At 45.7% G+C, this 22,707-nt stretch overlaps 1 protein-coding gene across 4 annotated transcripts in view; it reads left to right on the top strand.

Annotated features, from left to right (window-relative positions):
* The window catches only part of BLK (BLK proto-oncogene, Src family tyrosine kinase), a 46,581-nt gene that overhangs the window by 3,342 nt on the left and 20,532 nt on the right, over positions 1–22,707 (top strand). The window contains exon 1 of one of the 4 annotated variants that reach the window (XM_029202986.1): positions 20,252–20,415. The exons of the other annotated variants lie outside the window; for them this stretch is intronic. The gene's annotated coding sequence lies outside the window, so the exon portion shown is untranslated. Of the gene's footprint in view, positions 1–20,251; positions 20,416–22,707 lie in introns of those variants that run through there. 4 annotated transcript variants of the gene reach the window in all.

The raw sequence follows: 22,707 nt of genomic DNA, 5'->3' as shown, positions 1-22,707 counted from the left end.
GCACGGATATGAGATGCTCTGTGTTTAATGGATTAAGTCAGGAGTTCTGACCTCGAGACCACAGACCCCTCTTAAGTTTCACGGGACCTGTGAGCTCCCTGAACTATGTGGACGCGTGCATTCTTCTGCAGAGAGCATTTATGGCTTTCATCAGATTCCCAAAAGGATCTGTCCACCCCAAAATATTTGGACTCACCAAGTCTTATGGTTAGGAAGGATAATTTAATTTTATCTCAGTGTGCTGTATGTACAAGGCAGGGAAAGGGACTTGGGCATAGGAGAGAGACAAAGCAGCCGTGGCTGAGAGGTCCTACAGCTGAGAGGTTGGATGTCTGGGCTTGTGGAATGGAGGGCCCAAGTTCAAGGTTCAGTCCTGCCACTTCCTGGCTGTTGCACCTCAGGCATGTCACCAAATGTCTTCCTGAAATAACAATTGTTTGACCTCACACTATACTGGCAGCCTCACCTATCTCAGTAGGGGACTTATACCCTTAAGTCTCATTTCTTTATTTGTTGATAAAAGCACATCACAGTGTTATAAAAATTAAACTCCAAAGCCCTAATTCTTTGGTGAATTGAAGCTGAGGAGGACAGAATATTTCCATCTAGATTCTATTCAATGCTTCATGGAAGAATCAATTCTCCGTGTAAGAGGAGTCCTTGTAGTTTGAAAAGGCGCATTTCACATTTGTAACTTCTTAGATTTATTTGTACGCACAACATTTATCTTGAAATCTTGAAAAGGGAGAGTGTGATTTGGTTTCTCAAAAGAGGAAATGGGTTTAATAAGATTGAGAAACATGAATCTAGGTGCCTTGGGTGCCCCCCCTGTGTCGAGCTTATTGGGCTGAGAGCTGTGTGTCTGGATCTCAGTGCCTGGGCTGTTCAGGGAACCACATTCCTGAATCAGGCCCATGCACCCAGCTTGGCAAGGACACACTGTGCTCGGCTCATACTAAAGGCGCCTGTAAGAAACAAGGCAGGCCCTTCACCGTGGCATCATTGCTGCAATGCTGTTGAGGCCGCCGCCCACCACTGCGCTCAGCACCCCCCTAAAAGGAGCCTCGGGAGAATTACTCTCAGACTCCAGACCCGGGAGACCCCAACTCTTCCAACGGGTCACTTCCCACCCGCTGCTTCAGACTCCAGGACACTTAGAGCCAAATTTCCATCTAACCATATTAGCAGCTGGGGAGCCCCATCTCAGGGTCTGTATTTCTGTGTACCTGCCTTACTGTCAAATTTGTTTTCCTGCCCTAACTTACCCTTTGGTCTGATTTCTTTGTCTACTTTTCTCTCCTGTTATTTCATATTTATTTTTATAAGTGGCCCCAAATCTTTTTGGAAACATCAGGAAATGAATAAATAAGTAAACAAAAACAGGACAGTGTTCTGGAAAGAGCCTGATGCATGGTGAGGGTACTGAATAAGAATTAGCTCCCTTTCTGTGTACAAAGCATAGACCAACCTATTGTGAGATATCCAGCTGTGGGTCTATTATAGTTAGACAAATAGCCTGTTTCAACTGTCTCTTTTTACAGTTATTGTAGCCTCTATTGTTACAGAGGTTATATAAAATTATTTCATGGTAAGATTCTTTTTATTCCTACCATTTCTAAAGTAAATGGGACTTTTCAAAAATAAATTCATTTTTTTTAAAAGAGCATTGCACTTGGGGAGTTCCCTGGTGGTCCAGTGGTTAAGACTCCGTGCTCCCAATGCAGGGGGCCCGGGTTTAATCCCTGGTCGGGGAACTAGATCCCACATGCATGCTGCAATTAAGAGTCTACATGCCGCAACCAAGGATCCCACATGCTGCAACGAAGATCCTGAACACAGCCACAAAGATCCCACGTGCCGCAACTAAGACCCGGCACAGCAAAATAAAATAAATAAATATTAAAAAAAAAATAAAAAAGTATTGCATTTGAAGATAGGACCAAAAGTAATAAGGCATTTTATGATTTTATTTGGGCAGCTTTCTGGGAAAGGCTGAAGTCTCCTTTTCCTAATGAGAGCCATTTCTATTTTGTGGTGTCCGTCTGCCTGTCTGTCGGTCGGTCTGGCAGACTCCCTGGCACCTGTCAGTGACGTCAGGGATGTGTCAGGTTAAGACAGGCGTCTTCGGGACTGACAGCAGGGATGTGCTGTCACATGCTTAACCACCAGCTTTCCGGGAAGCAAACATACACATTCACACGTATAAATTATTCATCAATTTTACTGGTATGAAGGACGTGTGATGCATAATTTACAAACATTAATATATACAATACCCCTTCTTATAAATACCACACAGCCCATTGATTCTCCATAGAATGCTTTTGTGAACTCTTGCCAAACCCTTGTATCCAAAGTCAAGCTATGGTTGCCATCAATGCACACGAACTTCACTGATATTTTCACTTATGCCAAGAAGTAAGATCAGACTGAAACCACAAAGACATGTCGGAACTGCTCTTGTTAGTCTATGTGGTGACGCACTTCTTTACTAAATTGGAAAATCGTTTTTTATTACTTTAAAAATTTTCCCCATTTTGGGGGGTGCTATTCACAGCTACAAATATTTTTAAATGAAATCAACATTATCAGCATTTTCTCCATCACTGTCTTAAGTTGGGAAAATAAGCGCAACAGATCAACCCCACATGTACAGCCCTTGCCTATTCCTGTGGTGTAAACACTCTCGCCGTAGCTGATTTCAAGCCGCCAGCATGACTTGGCTGAACACAAAGCTGGGAGGCTGGAAAGAGGCGAGGTAGCACACCGTTATACTGTGTCCACCCTACAGATACAACTGATATAAGTAACAAGAGCAGAGACAAGAGTAAACTCTCTAGGAAGTGATGAGGTTTGAGTGTGTATTACCTCCGTTTTTAATGTCATTTAATTATATTTTATGTAATTTTAATTTTGTACATTTTAATTTTGAATAACAATGTACTTAACAAACAGCTCACAAATACCCCCCAAATCTAACAATTGGCTCTTACAAACCAGCGTGAGCTGGCTCCAGCACATGGCTGCCTGAGAGGCACAATATCTCAGTGCCAAAGTACAGATCTGCGCCTTGTCTGTATCTGGGCTTTGCTGAGCAGGGCCAAGTAGAGACTAACCTGCCTCCTGGGCTCTCCTGAGTCCCAAGCCTGGCAGAAGACGCCCAGGGATCTGGTGGTCCTGCCGTGTGCTTGGTGGCAGGGAAAAAGGAGGGGTGCAGGACCCTGGATGGAGACCCTCTCCCCACAGCAGGCGTGTCTCTGCACCTGTTGCTGCAGCTGGCGACCTAAGTCTTGGAGATCATGGACCCCTGCTGAGTTTCATGGAGCCTATGACCTCCTTGAACTTGCATGCAAGCTTTTGTGGAATGGACAGGTCTTGAGCAAAGATCGTTTATAGCTTTCATCAGATTTCGTCAAATCAGGAAGGTTTGGGGCTGCTGGCATGGGAAGGATTGGTTTCTGTTTGACTTCCAAGGGGAGAAGGTGGCTTTTCCGAGTACTCCTGGGACCTGCTCCAAGAATGAGACAAGGTGGCCCCCGCAGGGGAGGCCCTTGCCACTCGCGTCACCTAGAAGTGTGGGTAGAGACGCTTCCTAGAGGGGACCGGGGCTCAGTGCAGGACACAGTGCTGTGGCTCCCAGCCATCAAGGCTGAGATTGTAGATGTTGCCCCTGACAACCAGGCCCGGTGGCCCTGTCACAGGTGCGGAGGAGGGATGGGGCTCAGCGAGCCCATGTTTCTGCCGCGGCCTGACCCCCGCTGAGGCTGCTCCCACCTGGGCAGCCAGTGAGAGGTGCCCGCTCCCACCCTCCCCTCCTGGTCAGATGGAGCTTCCCAGGGTCCTCCATGCCCCATTGTCACCAAGACAAGTGCCCTCTGAGAACTCGCAAACGGGAAGCGAAAATAACACCCCCAGAGAGGCTCCTGGCCCAGAGCCGAGGGGACAGGCCCTGTGACTGTCTCCCTCCTTCTGGTCTTTAGGAGGATCTCATTTGCTTGCACAAGAGTTTGCTCATAGGAAGGTCACACTTTGGTGGCGTCGGGAGGGTCTAACACCTTTCTCCTCAAGGCCCCTTGAGGGACACGCAGGTGGACCGAGGTGGGTGCAACTCAGCCTTTGCTGCATCCATGCAAATGGCTCCACCACATTCATCCTGGCGCGTGGAACCTCTACTTGCAGCCTGCACAGAAAGCCACTCTCTCGTGATGTGCACCCTGCCCTCCTCCCGTCTGTTTGTGTGCCATCAGAACTGCCGCGGGGGCTGCCTGCCTGTGAAAGAGTCACCATCACCACGTGTGGTCCTTCTCGTCCTGTTGATCAGAAAGGCCCTTGACAATGAAGGGAAGGGAAAGGTGTAAGAAGGACTGGAGAGAAACACGGGCCTCAGGGGCTTCCCTGGTGGCGCAGTGGTTGAGAGTCCGCCTGCCGATTCAGGGCACACGGGTTCGTGCCCCGGTCCGGGAAGATCCCACATGCCGCGGAGTGGCTGGGCCCGTGAGCCATGGCTGCTGAGCCTGTGCGTCCGGAGCCTGTGCTCCGCAGCGGGAGAGGCCACAACAGTGAGAGGCCCGCGTACCGCAAAAAAACCCAAAAAAAACACGGGCCTCAAGAGCTGGTTTTGTCCAGGTCTATAATGTTGTCAGAAGTTTTATATTTAAGGTCTTTGATGAATTCTCTTGGTTAAATACTTTCAGTTCATTGTAAGTGGGAGGGGCCCCTAGCCAATCTCCCCTGAGCAGGTGCTCAAAAGATGTTTCCAGTGTGGTGATTGCTGCTCCATGGGGCCCTGTGACTGAGGAGCGCGCCCCCATCTCCCACCCCTGAGACAGGACCCCTTGAGGTTTTAGCCTCAGGAGGCTGGAACTTGCCGGCATGCAGTGTTTGGTGCGGTAGTCCTTTTTGGACCCTGTTTTAAGAATTTTATACTAGAAAGATGAAAAAGAAAATCTGTTGCAGGCAAGGGGCTTGTTGATGTAGGTGTGCTCACACACACACACGCACACACAGACACACAAGCACACACAGAGACACACCGGCTCATACGTACACATGGACACACACACACACACACACACTTGTCAACAACACCAAGAAACCACCCAGCACAACAAATTGCATTTGCAACAAAAGTGAATGAATCCATTCTGCCCCATAAAGAGATCTCCAGGCCTCTTCCATTCTGGAGAAATCTAGTCGCTGGAGCACCTCCTCCCCAAAGTCCTTCTCCTGCTACATACTTTCTACCGCACAATGTTTTCTGTCATCAAATAGCAAGACGTGTCTTCTTCTGCTCTGAGTGGGTCTCGGGAGGGCCGAGAGCACCCACCACCACTCTCCCACCCAGAGCCAGTCCCGGCGTGTTTGCAGGAGCACGGGGCTGGGACTGGGGCTGTGGGCAAGTCAGAGGGGAGGATGGAGGTGCCAGGCCCGCCCGTCCTCGGGGTCTGGTGTTCCTTGGCCTGACTCCACACTCTGCAGGAGAGGCCGGGTCTGAAATCCCTGGGTGCCCTGCCAGCCCTTCCTCCCATCTCCTGCTAAGGTGACCAGCTCCCCTGGCATCTCCGGGAGGAGTGTGGAGTGTTCCTACAAAGGAGCCCTGAAGTGCAGGGGAAGCAGGAGTCGTAGCAAAGGCAGAGGACGGCCGGAGCTGCCCCAGGCTTCCCTGTGTGAGGGCAGCACTGATCACACTGACTTCTCCTTTGTCAAATGCGCCCCCAGGTCTCCATCGCTTTAGCTCAGGTCCCCCCTACTCCAGCCTGGATGATTGCACATCCTGGGAGCTCATCTGTCTTCTTCCAGTCTCTTCCACGCCAGTCCATCCTGCATGTGGTCGGTGAGGTCTTTCTAAAGGTCAAATGTGGCCCTGTCACCAGTCAGGGTAAAATCTCTGTTGACTCCTCGATGCCTGAGAACAGAGACCAGACGGTCTGGGTCTCCGTCCCCTCTCCTGGCATCCACCTCCAGGCTCACTGGGCCCACCACAACTCAGAGCTTTTGTTAAATCCTCTTCTCTGCCGGAAATGCCCATCTCCCCAGGGAGAGATCCTGTGGGACCTCGAAGGTCCAGATCTAAAATCTCGTGAGCTTCTTATGGCCGTTCCCCTCCACCCGGGCCTGGCTAGAGGCTCCCTCCATGGAGCCCAGCAGGGAGCTTAAGAGAAAGGACTTTGGGCTTCAAGCTGGGTGGCACGGTCTCCATCCCAGGTCCCATTTACACACCCCAGTTGTATCGCCAACTCCCAGCCACACACCCAGAGAGCAGAGTACCGTTCACGAGGTCACACAGATCATCAGTGACTGGCCTGGCCCTCGGGCTGGACCTCGTCACTCTTCACTTCCGTCTGTCTGGCCTTAAGACTGCCTTGAAGCTTTCCCATGCTGCGCTTGCCAACCTAAGGGGAGGACAGCGTGGTGCTGAGTTTGTTTCCTTGCTTTATTCTCTTTTACTTTCCCAAGGCCGCACAGCCTGGGAACACTCAGGAATAAGTATTTGGCTCATTTATTATCCCCCCACCCCCAAATAAAGAAGAAGAAGAATGTCCTGCTTGTGAGAACAATGACGCTAAGGGGAACCTTTGAAATTGTTGACAAGGACACCAGCTTCACAGACCGTAGCAGCACGGGTTGAGCAAGTTTATGATGAAGGTGTTGCTGCCTCTGGAAGGATGTCTGGTGGGCTCAGGGGGGTCAGGACAGAGTGTGGACCCATGTGGGAGGGTATGAATCTCAGCCACACTCAGTGTGCAAAAACAGACCATCTAGTTTGAGCATCTTTGTTTCTGCTGGGTAGTGGAAAGCCCCCCAGTGAGCTCAGCACCCTCCCCCTTTCTCCAGGGTTGGGTCCAAGGTTGGGGGTGGGGAGCTCAAGGGAATCAGGCCTTTTTTTTTTTTTTTTTTTGCGTACGCGGGCCTCTCACTGTTGTGGCCTCTCCCGTTGTGGAGCACAGGCTCCGGACACGCAGGCTCAGCGGCCATGGCTCACAGACCCAGCCGCTCCGCGGCATGTGGGATCTTCCCAGACTGGGGCACGAACCCGTGTCCCCTGCATCGGCAGGCGGACTCTCAACCACTGCGCCACCAGGGAAGCCCGGAATCAGGCCTTTGAGGCGACCTATCTGATCCTACTTCTCTATCCACGCAGGCCGCTGCTGGGATGTCTTATTCCAGCCTCTGCCCCGGGTCAAGGCTGTCAGGGTGCCACACCCTGGCATCCACATCCACGTGCGCTAAGCCAGACTCACACGAGGCCCCGAGGGCGCAGAAACGAGAGTCTCTGTGAGGTCAGATGTGCACCCACTGTGCCCACCCCTATCTGATCTGTCTGTGACGGGGCTGTCACCCAGGTCCTGCCATGGGCTTCGGGGCCATCAGACGAGGAGGCCAGCAGAGCCTCGGTGGAGGAGCTGCAGAAGGAGGGCAGCCCTGCATGTGCTGAGCGCTTTGGGAAGGAAAAGCCACATGTGAAGGATGCGGTGATGGCGGCTCTCGCTGTTCACGACCCCCCCAGCTGCAGGGCTGCAGAGATGAGAGGGAGGCGGTTAGGAGCTCGCCTGAGGGACGTGAGCTAGGCCTGAGGTCAGAGCTGGGCTGTGAAGCCTCCATGCTAATGACTAGTGCGCTGACCGTGACCTTAAGAAGGTCAAGTCCTTATTGATGAAGCTGCTGCCACTCCGCCGGCCCCCCACCCCAGCTGGTTGCACTGCAGGAAGATCCTGGGCAATTTTCTCTTGGTGGCTGTTGTGAGAGTAGCTAAACTCCCAGGACCCATGCGGACCCTGCGGGGACCCTGTGTCTATTTTCAGCTTGGCAGGGGAGTGGTCTGTCACCTGGGTGTGTCCTTTACTTCTGACTCTGCTTGTGGATGGGGGAATCTAAAAAGCAGAAGGTCACGTACATTTAGACATGAAATTCCTCATGCTGTTTGCAGGAACCAGTCTCCCTGTCAGCCCAGACTCGGATGACGAGGACCCAAGCCTAGGAATAAGGATGCGCTCTCTCTGCTCTTCCAGTTGCAGCCTGGGGTTTTGTGCTCCGTGAGGTCTGCGGAGCTCTGACCAGGTCCACCGGGGGCCTTCCTTCTTCACCTGCTTACAGGGAAGCCACAGAAAGGGCCGGGCCACTTAGAAGCAGGAGATCCGCCACAGCCATTTGGAAGAATAGGCTGATTTCGTACAGATTTATCATTTACCTCCTTTCTTTAAAACTATAAGAATCATATAATACCAAGAAATTTTTGGAAATAGATATGAGCCATCAATAATTCCACTAACCTCTGATTTCTACCCAAGACTTGCTTGTCTTGGTTCATACGATGCAGCTTCTCATTGCTGGAATCATAAGGGACAGAGACCTTTGGATTCTGGAGGTTTTTTCCTTGCTTTCTTTTTTTCATCTTAACATAAGCATCTTTCCCATGGCTACATGTCTTCACAGTGATCATTTTTGAAGCTGCATAATATTTCATTGTGTTAACTGTATTTCAAACTGAACATTTCGTTTCCTTTTTTAAACATCCTGGAGGGCTATGATTAAAAACAAAATAACATGTAGCTTGCAAAGTCATTCTGAACTACGTCACTCAGCCAAAGAGTATTCTTTCCTAGTCCTTCCGAGGAACGACAGTTATATAGGGAGACGGAATGCTTATTTGGGGGTGGAGTGGGGTGGACTTGGACTTGCATTTGAAGCCGTGGTGATAGTGGCCTGAGTTTTCATCCTCTCATCTAGCTCCCTCGTTGTCAGCAACTATATTCGCTGACCAGGGTTACTGATGTGGTCTTTGGCCGGAAAACACACTTTCCTCTCTGTGAAATGAAATGACTCATAAGGAAACAAAACCCAAGGCTTTGGCCTCATTTGTCCCATAGTCTAAACCAAGATTCTTAATCAGAGGTCCATGAATCGTTGTGAGGGTTTTGGGGAAGAAGCGTCCTGAAAATGAACACACAATTGGACATGTATGCACATAAGTGTATTTGCTGGGGGAGGTGTCTGTAGTTTCGTCAGATTCTCAAAGGAGGCTGTGGCCCCCAAAATGTTTTTAAAAACAACAGACCTCTCTTTCTCTCTCTCTCCTTCCCTCCCACCCCCTTTTGGGAGTCTGGGGTTGAAATAAAAGAATCCAAAAGATCTGTGTCTCCATACAGGAAGTCCAGGCGTGGAATGGTGACCATATGATCCTCATCTGGGGAACCTTGGATTCGAACCCAAGCCTGTCTCACTGCCAGCTCTGCGTGTGTGTACCCATTGTGCTAAAGTGCCTTATGGTTGAGAGAGTTGCTTCTCTTTTTACTTCTTTAACCAAAGCCAATTGCTAATGTGTTCAAATAAGAGGCTCTGCCATGATCATGGCCATCCTTGGTTCTTAACAAGAGGAAATGTTTTGGCCTTGCATTTCTCTCCAGGGAGTTGGCCTGACACAGAAATATTTGTGGTTGGTTAATTAACCATAGGAGATGAGCTGAGTTTATCACAGGAAATGTTATCACTCAAGGCTTAAGGAGCCAAAGAAACTTTGAAATCCAAGAGACCAAACCCAACAGTTCAACCCAACGGGTGGGAGACTTCAACCCATGACTTCCTGAATACCAAGGGGCCTCTTCTCTTCAAACAGATGTTTTTAGTAACAACAAACTGTTTGGCACCCTTAAGTGACTTTGGCTTCCTAAATGTGTTTGATTTCCTTTCTCTCTTAGTAATCCTGTCCTGAATCTCCTTAAACACAAGCGTGCATCCCTGGAGGCAAGAAGATGGGGCAAAATTCAATCTCAGGTCTCCTTGTTTCCTCTGAGAATCTCTGCTAAGTTAACCACTTATTATTCCTGAAAATTGGCAGCCGTTAAAGGGGAAAGACTTCCTGAAATATGGGAAATAATCATGCAATAAAAAAGTGTAAATTATTTCATTTTGGACATCTTAGATGTAATACAATATTAAACATTAGATCAATGTGCCTTGTTGACCACATAGTATTGGCTAGGGATCGATAATCAGTACATAGAATAACACTGGCTTTTGGTATAAATGGCATCTTTTTACTATAGTCCTGGTAAATTAAACTGATTACTCTTTATGGCAGCGGGATATTAGGGGGAAGTGGATCAGCAGGCATTTTCTTATATTTGGGTTCTCTCTGATTGATTCATTCATTCCAAAGAAGAGAAAGCTCTACTGCATATTAGAATACGTTCCAAGTGCTGAGATGGGTCCTGGAGATACAAAGATGAAAAATTTTAAAAAGCCCCTTCCCTTGAGGCATTCACAAAGTCTAATTTAGAAGGCAGGCGTTAAACAGAAGGCCCAAAGGACTGTGATTGGTGCTGTAAGAAGTGCTGTGGGCCAGAGGAGGGGGTGACGTAATGGAAACAGGGTGCCAGGATGATGGATGGGCTACGCCATGAATGAAGACTAGCTCTTCAATCAGACCCAGGGACCAACACCCAAGAAAATCATGTTGGGTGTTTCCTTAGCTCTTTTCCAGAACTTATTATCATTTCTTAATGTGGTCTAATCAATATCATCGTTAGCATGTAAAAATCTTGACTCAGTCAGTCAGAAAGAGAAAAACAAATACCGTATGCTAACGGATATATATGGAATCTAAAAAATAAAATTTAAAAAAAGGTTCTGAAGAACCTAGGGACAGGACAGGAATAAAGATGCAGACGCAGAGAATGGACTTGAGGACACGGGGAGGGGGAAGGGTAAGCTGGGACGAAGTAAGAGTGTAGTATTGACATATATACACTACCAAGTGTAAAATAGATAGCTAGTGGGAAACAGCTGCATAACACAGGGAGATCAGCTCTGTGCTTTGTGACCACCTAGAGGGGTGGGATAGGGAGGGTGGGAGGGAGACTCAAGAGGGAGGGGATATGGGGATATATGTATACATATAAGCTGATTCACTTTGTTATACAGCAGAAACTAACACAACATTGTAAAGCAATTATACTCTAATAAAGATGTTAAAAAAAAAAACTTCACTGTAAACACTGCACTGAAAAAAATAAAAAACACTGCACTGAAATCCACCTGATGACGTATTAGTTATCCAGTAGGGAGGTGGATAGTCTGGAAGATGGACAGTTCTAAATTTTTAGGCTTTATTATTTGGTCTTAACAGAGATTTTTATTATGTATGGTACTTTAAAGTTTACATATTATTTAAATGATTTTCATTTGATCCTTTAAGGCAAGCAGGAAACATATCCCTAGCCCCATTTTATAGATAAAGCAACTGAGGCTCAGCGAGATTTAAAAATCTTGCCCCAAATCACACAAGCTTCTAAATAAACAAATATAAGTATTTCTTGATGGTTTGGGGGTCTGTATAATAATATATTATCAAGCCATGGTATAATAATAACTGACATTTATTGAGTGCTTACTATGTGTCAAGGCACTATTGTAAGTAAGTTATATAGTTCAACTTATTTAATATAAAATCATTCAGGAACTTGCTTTCATAAAAGTATTTTTGGCTTTTTTTTGCCTTTGCTCATCTTATAGATGAGTCCAGATTATTCACTTTCAAGGTTTTCTGGGCAAAAAGCATGATTGCCTTTCCAAAAATGTAATTAATTATTCAAGAAAGACTGAAGCAAAGTTCTCCCTTTTTTTTCTTTTTGCCCTTAGTAGGATATTTTCTTTTTCTTTTTCTTTCTTTCTTTTTTTTTTTTTTTTTTGGCCGTGCCACGCGACATGAGGGATCTTAGTGCCCCAACCAGGGATGGAAGGCTTGCCCCCTGCAGTGGAAGTGAGGAGTCGTAACCACTGGCCCACCAGGGAAGTCCCAGATACAATATTTTCATACTCCCCATATAGTATCTTCTTTATTCAAGTATTTGTTAAGTTGAACTTTTGCCTTCTTTTATTACATTGAAAAAGTTATTTATATACTCTTATATCAGATATATGTTTTTCAAGCATTTTCCCCTGTCTGTGGTTTACTTTGGAAAAGTCTAATTTATCAATTTTTTCTTTCATGCTTACATGCTTTTAAGTTCTAAGAGATTGTTTTTTGCCTAAGCCAGGATCACAAAGATTTTCCCCTATGATTTTTTTTCTAGAACTATAATGTATCTTTTTTAGCAGCTTTTAGGATTTTTTCTTTATCACTAGTTTTCAGCAATTTGATCATGATGTAACTTGATGTGGTTTTCTTCATACATGAGGTTGAGTGACTTTCTTGAATCCTTGGGTTTATAGTTTTCATCAAATTTGGAATTTCCATCTTTCATTTCAAATTTTTTTCTCTTCCATCCCTTTTCTGATAATCCAACTATGTGTTTTTTGACCACTTAATGTGGTCAGTTGTCTCACAGTTTGCTGTGCCCTGTTCTTTTTCTAGTTTTATTTCTCTTTATTTATTGAAAGCACTTCACTTTAGTTTCTTTTTCTATTGCTGCTATGTCTACAATCTCTAAGACCTGCATCCTGTTCTAAAATCCTACCATAATCTACTTTTACTTGTTTATCACTTATTACTTATACATAATTTTCTAATCATTTTTATGTTTTTCACAGATGTCATCACAAGTGTTTCATTTACATTACTTCACATACTTTGGAACACAGTAGATTCAGCCAGATTTCGAAGCCAGAGAATTGGTTTTTAAATGTTAGTCTCTGACTCGGTGTACAGTCTTGATCAAGTCTTTAGACCTCACTGAGCCTCAGTTTCTTCATCTATAAAATGGGAAGGAGTATGTCTACTGTCAGGTCTAGATATACTACATGTAAAGCACATGGCAGAGTGTCCAGCCTTGAGTAGGAAGGAATACTAGGTCCAGTGCTAGTAATCATTAGTATTCATGCTCCCCTGTGATAGGCAAATCCTACAACAAAGAGTTTTATAAGTTAATTTTAGATCTCTGTGCCTCTAGCCGGACATCCATGTCTCACAATAATTACAGTTAACCCAAAAAATGTCAGGGGGGGCTTCCCTGGTGGCGCAGTGGTTGAGAGTCCACCTGCCGATGCAGGGGACGCGGCTTCGTGCCCCGGTCCGGGAAGATCCCACATGCCGCGGGGTGGCTGGGCCCGTGAGCCATGGCCGCTGAGCCTGCGCGTCCGGAGCCTGTGCTCTGCAACGGGAGAGGCCACGGCAGTGAGAGGCCCGCGTACCGGAAAAAAAAAAAAAAATGTCAGGAACCTAAGACCTTTTTTTTTTCTTTTCTTTTCTTTCTGTCTTTAACCTTTTCCAATTTCCTGTTTGCAAGCATAAAATAGAGCCAGCTTTTTCAGTCCGAATGTCTCCCTGCCCCCTCAAGCCTGGTAGAGGTGCTTCTCTGCACAAGCCTCCCTTCTGTTTACAAATTCCACCTCTGAGTTGTGCATAATAAACATTGGAGAGGCGGCTCAAAAGGACTGATGATGGCTAGTGCCTCTGAAAGCAATTCAGGTCGTGAACAGACGCGCATCTGGGAAGACACCTGTGAGCCTCAGCTTGAGAGAACAAGGCTTCTCGTCAGAGATGTGACACAAATCCCTGTTCAGTTGCTTCTGTTTCTTCACCTCCGTCTTCAGCCTCCTGAGGACGAGGATGAGGTTTCTGTTCAGCTCACAGGGTCGTTTTGAGGGACACGTGTATGGAGGACAAACAAAAATCATTCCTTTTAAAGACAAGAGGATCACAGGCAGGAAAACTACAAGCATTATTTACGAGGGACTCATATGAAGAAATACCCAAGGTCTTCAGGACTATCTTTTTTTTTTTTTTTTTTTTTTTTCAGGACTATCTTTTAATCCTTTTTGCAAGTAATACTCCAGAAATGCAGCCAAATGAAAGAAAGGGTCTCCATGAAGTGGGGTTGATGAACCTGTCTGCATCAGCATGGTCAGGGCAGTAATTAAAAATGCAGATCCTGGGGCTCCAGGCTGGACCTACGTGTCAGAGCTGCTGGGACTTGGCCTCAAACTGGCTGTAAACTCCCAGCTTCGATAATGCAAGCTTAGGAACTACTGTGCTAAAGAATCATAACTGACTCCATTAGGAAGTGAACTCATGATTTAATTTTTTAATAAAATCAATGCAAAAAAAATAGAAACTTAAAAGTAGATTAAGATCCATGGTCCCATCAGTACCAAATACACCAGTAGTTTTTTTGTTTGTTTGTTTCGACATACGGGTAGCATGTTTTACTTATCACTACTGTGTGTTTTTTGTTTGCTTATTTTTTTTCATTTACTTTCTTTTTATTTATTTTTGGCTGCACTGGGTCTTTGTTGCTGAGCACGGGCTTTCTCTGTTTGCGGCGTGCAGGGGCTACTCTTCGTTGAGGTGCGTGGGCTTCTCATTGCGGTGGCTTCTCTTGTTGCAGCACACGGGCTCTAGGCACGCGGGCTTCAGTAATTGCGGTGCGCGGGCTCAGTAGTTGTGGCACACGGGCTTAGTTGCTCCACGGCATGTGGGAATCTTCCCTGACCAGGACTCGAACCCGTGTCCTCTGCATTGGCAGGCAGATTCTTAACCACTGCGCCACCAGGGAAGCCCGTGGTTGTTGGTTTTTTTTTAGTATAAATGTACATGGTGTCTCCCAATAAAAGAATTTTATTCACAAGCTAGTAATTATCACAAGAATTTAAATATCATCATGGTGCCATTTTCCGCCTAATTGCCTAACAAATTTCAAGCTTGCCTATGTCAGCAGAATCAAATGTAGGTGACACAGGAAGCATGTGTCTATATTTTACTTAACACATTGTCACAAGAAGGCTGTCTTCCTTCCTGAAGTTTTGCTCGGCACCCTCAAACGTCTTACCACCTGAAAATCATTTTGATCAACTTTACCATTGCGGGGAGTGAATTTCCACCACAGAAATATTTTCAGTTTACAAAATTGAAATAGCCGTATGTGTGTCTCCTCTTCACTGGGCCTAAGTTGGCGACCGCTTTGACCAAGGGCACACACAAGTCCAAGTCCACTGCTAGCTCGCCCAGTGGCCCTGACGTACTCAGGCAGGAGTTACAACTCTACAGTGGGTCCTGTGCTAGCACTGGGCAAATATTCTACTAGTATTGAAAATATCGCACAAGGTGTTAACTGTGGTTTCTTGACTAATTCTAGCATTAGAATCCAGCCAGTGGAAAACTCTGAACAAGGTTCTTGCATCGACGTCTTTGGGAAAGCACCATTTCTGTATATGTAGTTACTACCCAGCCCTGGTGGAATTATGCAGGGCATTTTTTTCTGGTGTTCTCTCGCTCTCATCCTTTACTCTCTCAACTCCCAGCTAACAAGCGTGGAAGGAATGCTGGAATTAGCACATCAGTATTTAGTGACCCCTCATGGAACCATTAGTTGAAATGTTGATGAGGAGATGATCGATGGAAGGATCAAACCAGCATCACCTGAACCCAGATCTATCTTAGCATCACTGAAGCGGTGCCGCTGGACAGTTGGGCCTCCAGATAGGTTGTGACACAGAGCTCACGTCACCCCCATAAGGCATCCCTACCAGGAAAAGGTGAACCTGAATATAGTGGACCTGGCAGAGTTAGTTCTATGTATGAGGAAGAGGTAGATAGAGCAGCAGGTTGTGAGCCACCACAAAGATGCAAACTCCAGCACGCAGAACATTCCACAGGACCACCACTCTGGATCCTATAACTCAGTGACATGAAACAAACCTAAGCAGGGGCTGGGGGGCAGTTCCAGTAAAGATGACTTGAGAGAGACTCAACCATCCCATAGAATGTGTGAAGCTTGTTTGAATCCTGGATAGGACAAACCAACAGCAAGAAGGCATTTTTGAGACAACTGGGGAAATTGATTGCGGATTGGATGTTACATAAAACCGCAGAATTATTGCTTATTTTGTTAGGTGTGATAATGACATTGTGAGAAAATGTCTCCATGTTTTAAAGACACGTGCAGAGTATGTGGAGGTGACACAGCATGTTTCAAGCCATGAGTTTCATTTCATTTCAAAGTTTCAATCCTTTATTTATAAAATGATTTGTCTTAAAACACCTAAAGTACTTCAATCAAGAAAACAATTTCTAGGGCTTCCCTGGTGGCACAGTGGTTGAGAGTCCGCCTGCCAATGCAGGGGACACGGGTTCGAGCCCTGGTCCGGGAAGATCCCACATGCCGCGGAGCGGCTGGGCCCGTGAGCCATGGCCGCTGAGCCTGCGTGTCCGGAGCCTGTGCTCCGCAACAAGAGAGGCCACGATAGTGAGAGGCCCGCGCACTGCGGTGAAGAGTGGCCCCCGCTTGCCACAACTGGAGAAAGCCCTCGCACAGAAACGAAGACCCAATGCAGCCAAATAAATAAATAAATAATAATTAAAAATGAACATCTGGTTAAAAAAAAAAAATTAAAAAAAAAACAATTTCTAAAGATAATTGGTGAATCTAGGGGGATGAGTATGGAGGTGTTCATTATACTCTTTATTTTTATATTTAGAAAGTTTTCATTAAAAATAGTTTTAATCTAAAAAAGTGATATCTGAGCCATCCGTTAAGGACTACCTAGTGTTTTCTTCCAGGTGGAAGTGATTTCTTCTTGCTGAGCTCACAAGACCTCTCTTCTGTATGTCACCTGCCTACCCTGATTGTTGTGACTTGAGTGTATGTCTCACCGCTTATCGTCCCCCGAGAACGGACACCTTCCTTGTTTCATCTCTATGTCTTCGCTGTGTCTGACACAGTACACGGTTGACAGTGACTGAATGAACACAAGAATATAGTTTCTAAGAGCCAACACTGCAGCTGTTTCATGATCACATGTGGGGGGAGCGATATGGGCAAAGGTGATGTAGCCTCATTCAAGTTGAGTTATCCTGAACTTGAGACTCGAAAAATAAGTTTCAATTCAAGTTCTTTGGCCTCTTCTTTAGTTTAGAGTCATAGGCCCATCACTGTACTCTCTAGGAAATGGGCATTGCACTAGTGGATTCGTGGGGGGCAGGCCTTGGAATGCTTGGAAGTAGACAAATGTTCCACGAGGGCAGAAGGAACTCGCCAATGAGAGCCTGGCGTCTCACCATGACGTCCAACGCCCAGGATGGGCCCTGGGTCTGCACACAGGCTTACCTGTTCCAACTTGAAGCTACCCACCCATGTCTGGCAGGTTAAGTCAGAGGGTAGAGCTTTCGGCTAATAACATGTCAGTGTTTCCAGATCCCAGACTTAGGAACCAGTCAGAGGTGGGTGTAAGCCTGGCTCCGCAGCTCACTAGCTTGACGTGGCTTCAAGTCTCAAGTCCATCTCATCTGTAGAAAGAAGGTAGCACTGCCTGTCCCACAGTTACTAAAGGAAATATTATTGTTGATTATTTGTATATGTGGAATAATAGTAAAATATTTATTAAACACTATGGGCCAGGCACTGTTCTAAGATGTGCCAGTAGCATGTAATAACTAATCTAATCCTTACCACGCTCTGGGAGCAGGAACTGTTACCATCTGGAGACTAAGAGACAGAAATGTTAAGCAACTTACCCAAGGACACACAGGTCAAAAGTAGCGAAACCAGGATTCAGAACTCAGCATTCTTGTCAACGGTGCTCCATGGTCTCTCTCAAACAAGACAGTGTTCATGGGGCATCTGGCTCAGTATCTGGCACAGGGGGACTGCTTAACACATGACAGTACCTGCTATTTAAAAGAATAAACCAGAGTTGCAACATTGTAAATTAACTATACCTCAATTAAAAAAATTAAATTAAAAAAAGTGAACCAGGGTCAAACTGATTTTTCTGTCATGCAACCATGTGCATTCCAGGGTTGATTTTATGCAGAAGATTTTTTCTACCACATCATCCTCCTGCCTCTCAAATAACCTACTTCTGGAGCAGCCAGTTCAGGTGGAGGGACTCAGAGCCATCAACACTTCCTGGGGCCACACGATAGCCCGCCATCCTCGGTGGCCTCTGTCCCCCACTTACCATCTCCACCACCACCTAGGCTCTCACCCCCAAAGGAAAGGTTAGGAAATCCCGAAGGACCCCAGTGGTAGCTTAGGGCACCATGAAGCTCTCCTCTGTCAACCAGTTCATCCTCTAGTTAGAATTTATTTAGCACCCTCTCTGCTCTCGTTCCTTTCTGACCCTCATCTTGTTTGGTCCGCATGACAACCACGTGATTTATGTACGGGCTGTTGGTCCTTGAACTCTATAAAACCTATGTAGCTTTGCATTATGTGTCAACATCCCCAAATATTTTCCATGTGTTGAATTCGGACTTGAGCACGTCAGCTGGTGAATGGACTGCCACCCGCCTGCCAACAGCTCCGTCTTGGCAGGACAACCATTTTCATCTGGGTAATAGTGTGTGCACAACCGTTTTAATGTTTTGGTGCATCTGCCCCCTAATTTTACACAAGTAGTCATTGGAATTACGCCTGTAATCATGGGTAAGTGCATAATTAAAAGACATCTGTGAAAGGCTAAAAATAGACAAAGATTTGCCAAATAGGCAAGACATAATTGACACGTTATTAGTTTTTGTTTAAAAACATGCTAAAGATATGGCATTCCATAAAGCCAGGATCGGGATGAAGGAATCGCACCCATAGGGCATTGCAAGCAGAAAAGTGCACTGAAACCTGGTTTAATTTCCACAGAAACAGAACTGCCCCTTCACCCCCAAACAGGAAAGTCCATTGTTTGGCTTTTTTCGGCATTCACCTTTGAGTATGTTTTCTCAGGAAGCCTTTATGTATGAAAACGGGGAGTAGTTTCATACTTCCCAATTTTATAGGTCAGGAGACTGAGCCTAGGTGATGTGATTTGCCCAGGTTCACACAGTCAATTCGTGGCTTGCTTTTGAGCCCAGCTTGCTTGGACCACCCACTCCCCCCAGAGCCAGGGAGGAGGGAGATGGCTGTAGGAGGCTCTGCCTGGAATTCCAGACCTCCCCCATCCAGCAGCTCCCTAGAGGATTTTCCTCCCGGCAGGAGGGCTTTGGAGGCAGGTGCAGCCTCCACAGAGGAGAGGACTGTGTGTCTGAGCCTGAGCTGTGGGCCCAGGGGATGGAGCCCCAGGCAGGGCACCCATGTACCTGATTTGGGCAGGGAGGTCGGGGGCAGCGTGGGAGCTGAGAACCCCCTCCAGCACCTGGCTCTGTCACCTTCAGTGTGACCTTAACAAGCCACCTTGCCACTCCATCCTCAGCTGTGAAATGAGAATACAGTTAAGTCCCCTACATACGAGCCGTCAAGCTGAGAACTTTCAAAGACGCGAACGTGCCCCTGTATGCCAGCTGTTGTACTGTATGTTTCAAGGTACTGTACTGTAAGATTTAAAATGCTTATTTTTTGCCTTTGTTTTTTATGTATTATTTGTGTGAAAAGCATTATATACCTATTACAGTACAGTGCTGTATAGCCGACTGTGTTAGTTGGGTACCTAGGCTGTTTTGGACTTATGACAGCTCTGTCGGAAAGGAACTCATTCGTGTGTAGGGGACTTACTGTAACTGTAACCACCCTATGGATGCTACATGAATATTGAATGAATCATATATGTCAAGTGCTTTCATCCTGTGAAATGCTGGCCACTGTAAATAAAGGCTTTCCAGTCTCTCTATTTTTAGTTACTGCCTCTGCCACATCCCCTGCCAGGCTGAGGCTGTGTTTCAGGTTTTGTCTGTTTGTTTGTTTTTGCGGTACGCGGGTCTCTCACTGTTGTGGCCTCTCCCGTTGCGGAGCACAGGCTCCTGGACGCGCAGGCTCAGCGGCCATGGCTCACGGGCGCAGCCGCTCCGCGGCACGTGGGATCCTCCCGGACCGGGACACGAACCCGCGTCCCCTGCATCGGCAGGCGGACTCTCAACCACTGCGCCACCAGGGAAGCCCCTGTTTCAGGTTTTCAGCGTCTCCCCGGGGGCCTACGTTGATCTCCCTGCTCTGGTTAAGGTGGGCAGCGGCGTCTAATTCATTTCAAATAAACAAGCAGAGGTCGCCTCCCCCAACATCCCCTCCTCTTTCTAACCCCTACCCCCTGCACTACACACACACACACACACGGGTGCATTCAGATGCTTGCTCTGTCATGCACTCACAGACACACGCAGGTGCACGTGTGTGCACTCTCTCTCTCACACATACACACACACACAACTCACATCCTTCTCCCATCCATCCTTCACCGCTGGGAGGAGGCCAGTGCCCTCTAAGTGCAGCAAAGCCCCCTGAACACCCAAGGAGCCGCACGTGTTGCCTTGGGCTTCTGCGTGGACGCTGCGTTTGTTTCCTGGCTCCACCCAGCCTGAAACTGCTAAAATATCACAGCGGGGTGGCAGCCCGAGCACGGGGACACAGCTCTGCTTGTCACATGGCTTCCTGGGTAACTCAGGCTCCAGTCAGAGCCTCTGGGGTGGAGGGACCCTAGAGAACCGATGTGTTTATAAAACCCATGGAGAAGCATCTGCATACACACCGCTAAGGAGTCAAAGGACGAGAAAGTGTAAGTAGTGGTGATTTAATCTGAGGAATTTTACTTCCTGTCAAGTTATGTAGATGTTCAGCTCTGCTATTTAAGTGGACATAAAGGTCTGCCCAGGAAGTTTAAAATTGGTGGCAGTATGGTTGACGCTTCATTGCGCCAGGAGGCTGGGTGGGAGAGGGAGGAAAGGCCTGAGGCCCAGGCAGCCATTCTCCAGAGCTGGGGCTGACCCGGGTCCAGGCCTCACGCCCCTTCTGGTCCCCGGCAAGGCATTCACATCTCTTTTCATTTTCTGCTTGTACCAATAAGATTATGTTTCCTGTTAAAGGATTCAAGGAATATATAAAATCATAAGAAAGAAGGTAAAATTCACACGAGGTCTCATTACTTGAGATCAACAATATTAACACTTTAGGAAATATCTTTTTGGAGTCCTGCTTTGCATTAACACCCACACACACACTTTTTTAAATTTGCTGTTTTTTCTGTTGGGTGTGGGCGTGCTTCCTCCCTTTCTGTCTCTACCTCCTCCACCAATCACCAAAGTAAACACCTTCGTGTTTATCCTCCCAAACCTATTTCCATGTAATATAAAAACACGTGCATGTGCCTACATAGGGGTTTCTTGTCTCATTCTTTGGTTTTTCCGAATATGGGACAGCCTCACTTCTTCACATCCTGCTTTTCTCACCTAACTATATGTTGTAGCAATTCCTCTTAGCCTCGCTGGTAAAGATCTAACATGTTCTTTTTGATAGATGCATAATATTTTAGAGACTTTTAAAGTGCAGATTTACTCAACAATTCCCCAGTTGGTGAGCAGTTACAAAGTTTCTTTTGTTTTGTTTTTTGTTGCTACAACTATTGTGGCAATAAACGTGTTTTTATCTCTTATATTCCTATATAAGGGTGTCTTAGTACACAGTGAGATTCTTGGAAGTGGGATTGTAAATCGAAAGGTATGTGTAGTTTTTTCCTTTTAATAGAACTTGAGAGATTGCTTTCTACAAGTTTGGCAATATTTCATATTTTATTTGTTCAATATTTATTAAGCACTTACTCTGTACCAGGCACTGTTTTAGCAATTTGGATTAACAATGTATAATGCAAAGATCCCAGACGTCACAGAGGTTTCATCTTAGAAATGGAGTGGGAAAGAACAGATGAAATAACAATAATAAATACTTTTGTACCAGAAATGTAAGAAAACACAATTTTCCTTTCTTTACCATCAACAATTGGTATTACCATTCCTCTTTTTTTTCTTTTTTTAACAACTTTATTGGGGTATAATTGCTTTACAATGGTGTGTTAGTTTCTGCTTTATAGCAAAGTGAATCAGTTATACATATACATATGTTCCCATATCTCTTCCCTCTACCATTCCCCTTATATATTTCCCCATCTTATTGATTCAACGTTCTTGTAACTTTGATTTGCATTTTCCAATTGGTAAGTAAGTCCAACATTTTTCACATGCCTATTTAGTGATTTGGATTTGTGTTGGATGGATTGTCTATTTATAATTTTTACTCATTTTTGTATCAAGTAGATTATATGCTAAACCCATACTTCTGGCCAAATTTCATGACCTCTGCGTATAAGTGGACATTTGTTTGCCATATGCTTTGCAAATCTTTCCCCCAATCTATTGCTTATCTTCATGATGGTTTCTTTTACTGTGTAGTACCTTTAACATTTATGAATCTGTCCTTTTGTTATGAATATGTCTTTTTGTCCTCTCTCAGCTTCTAGCTATTCCATCTTTGTCAATTGTTATCTCCAAGCTCTGAGTCATATGTATGGTCTCCTAAATTTTCTTCCAATTAAAATTGTTTAATTTTTAATATATTTTTTCAATACACCTGGAATTTATTTTTTTAATATGGTGTGAGGTTGGCATCCAATTGTATTTTGTTCTAGGTAGATAGCTATTTCCCCAATACCTTTTATTAAAATAAACCCTCAGTTCTCCACTGAATTAAAATGCCACTGTTTTCATATATGCAGTTTCCATATGTACGGGAACCTGTTTGCATTCCAATTATTATGCGTCTCTGATGATATGTCTATTCCTATTCCACTTTCATGCAGGTTTGATTTTACTCTCCGTTTTCATAATTTTAAAGCTAGGGTAGGACTTTATTTGGTCATAGAAACCTTCAGATAATGTTATCCAATTAAAAATTGTAATTATTGAAAGTACATTTAATTTATATTGGGAACAACAAATAAGTCATAATCAAGAAAGAGAAGAGATGGAAAAATTACAAAACAATACGATGTAAAACTTCATAGTAAATTGGAAATGGA

The sequence above is a fragment of the Monodon monoceros genome, unplaced genomic scaffold (genome assembly GCF_005190385.1).
Source record: "Monodon monoceros isolate NGI ecotype Baffin Bay Population unplaced genomic scaffold, NGI_Narwhal_1 Super_Scaffold_5, whole genome shotgun sequence".
In the NCBI taxonomy this organism is placed as follows: Eukaryota; Metazoa; Chordata; class Mammalia; order Artiodactyla; family Monodontidae; genus Monodon; species Monodon monoceros.
The sequence above is the reverse complement of the archived record's forward strand: the minus strand, read 5'-3'. Positions and strand labels throughout refer to the sequence as shown.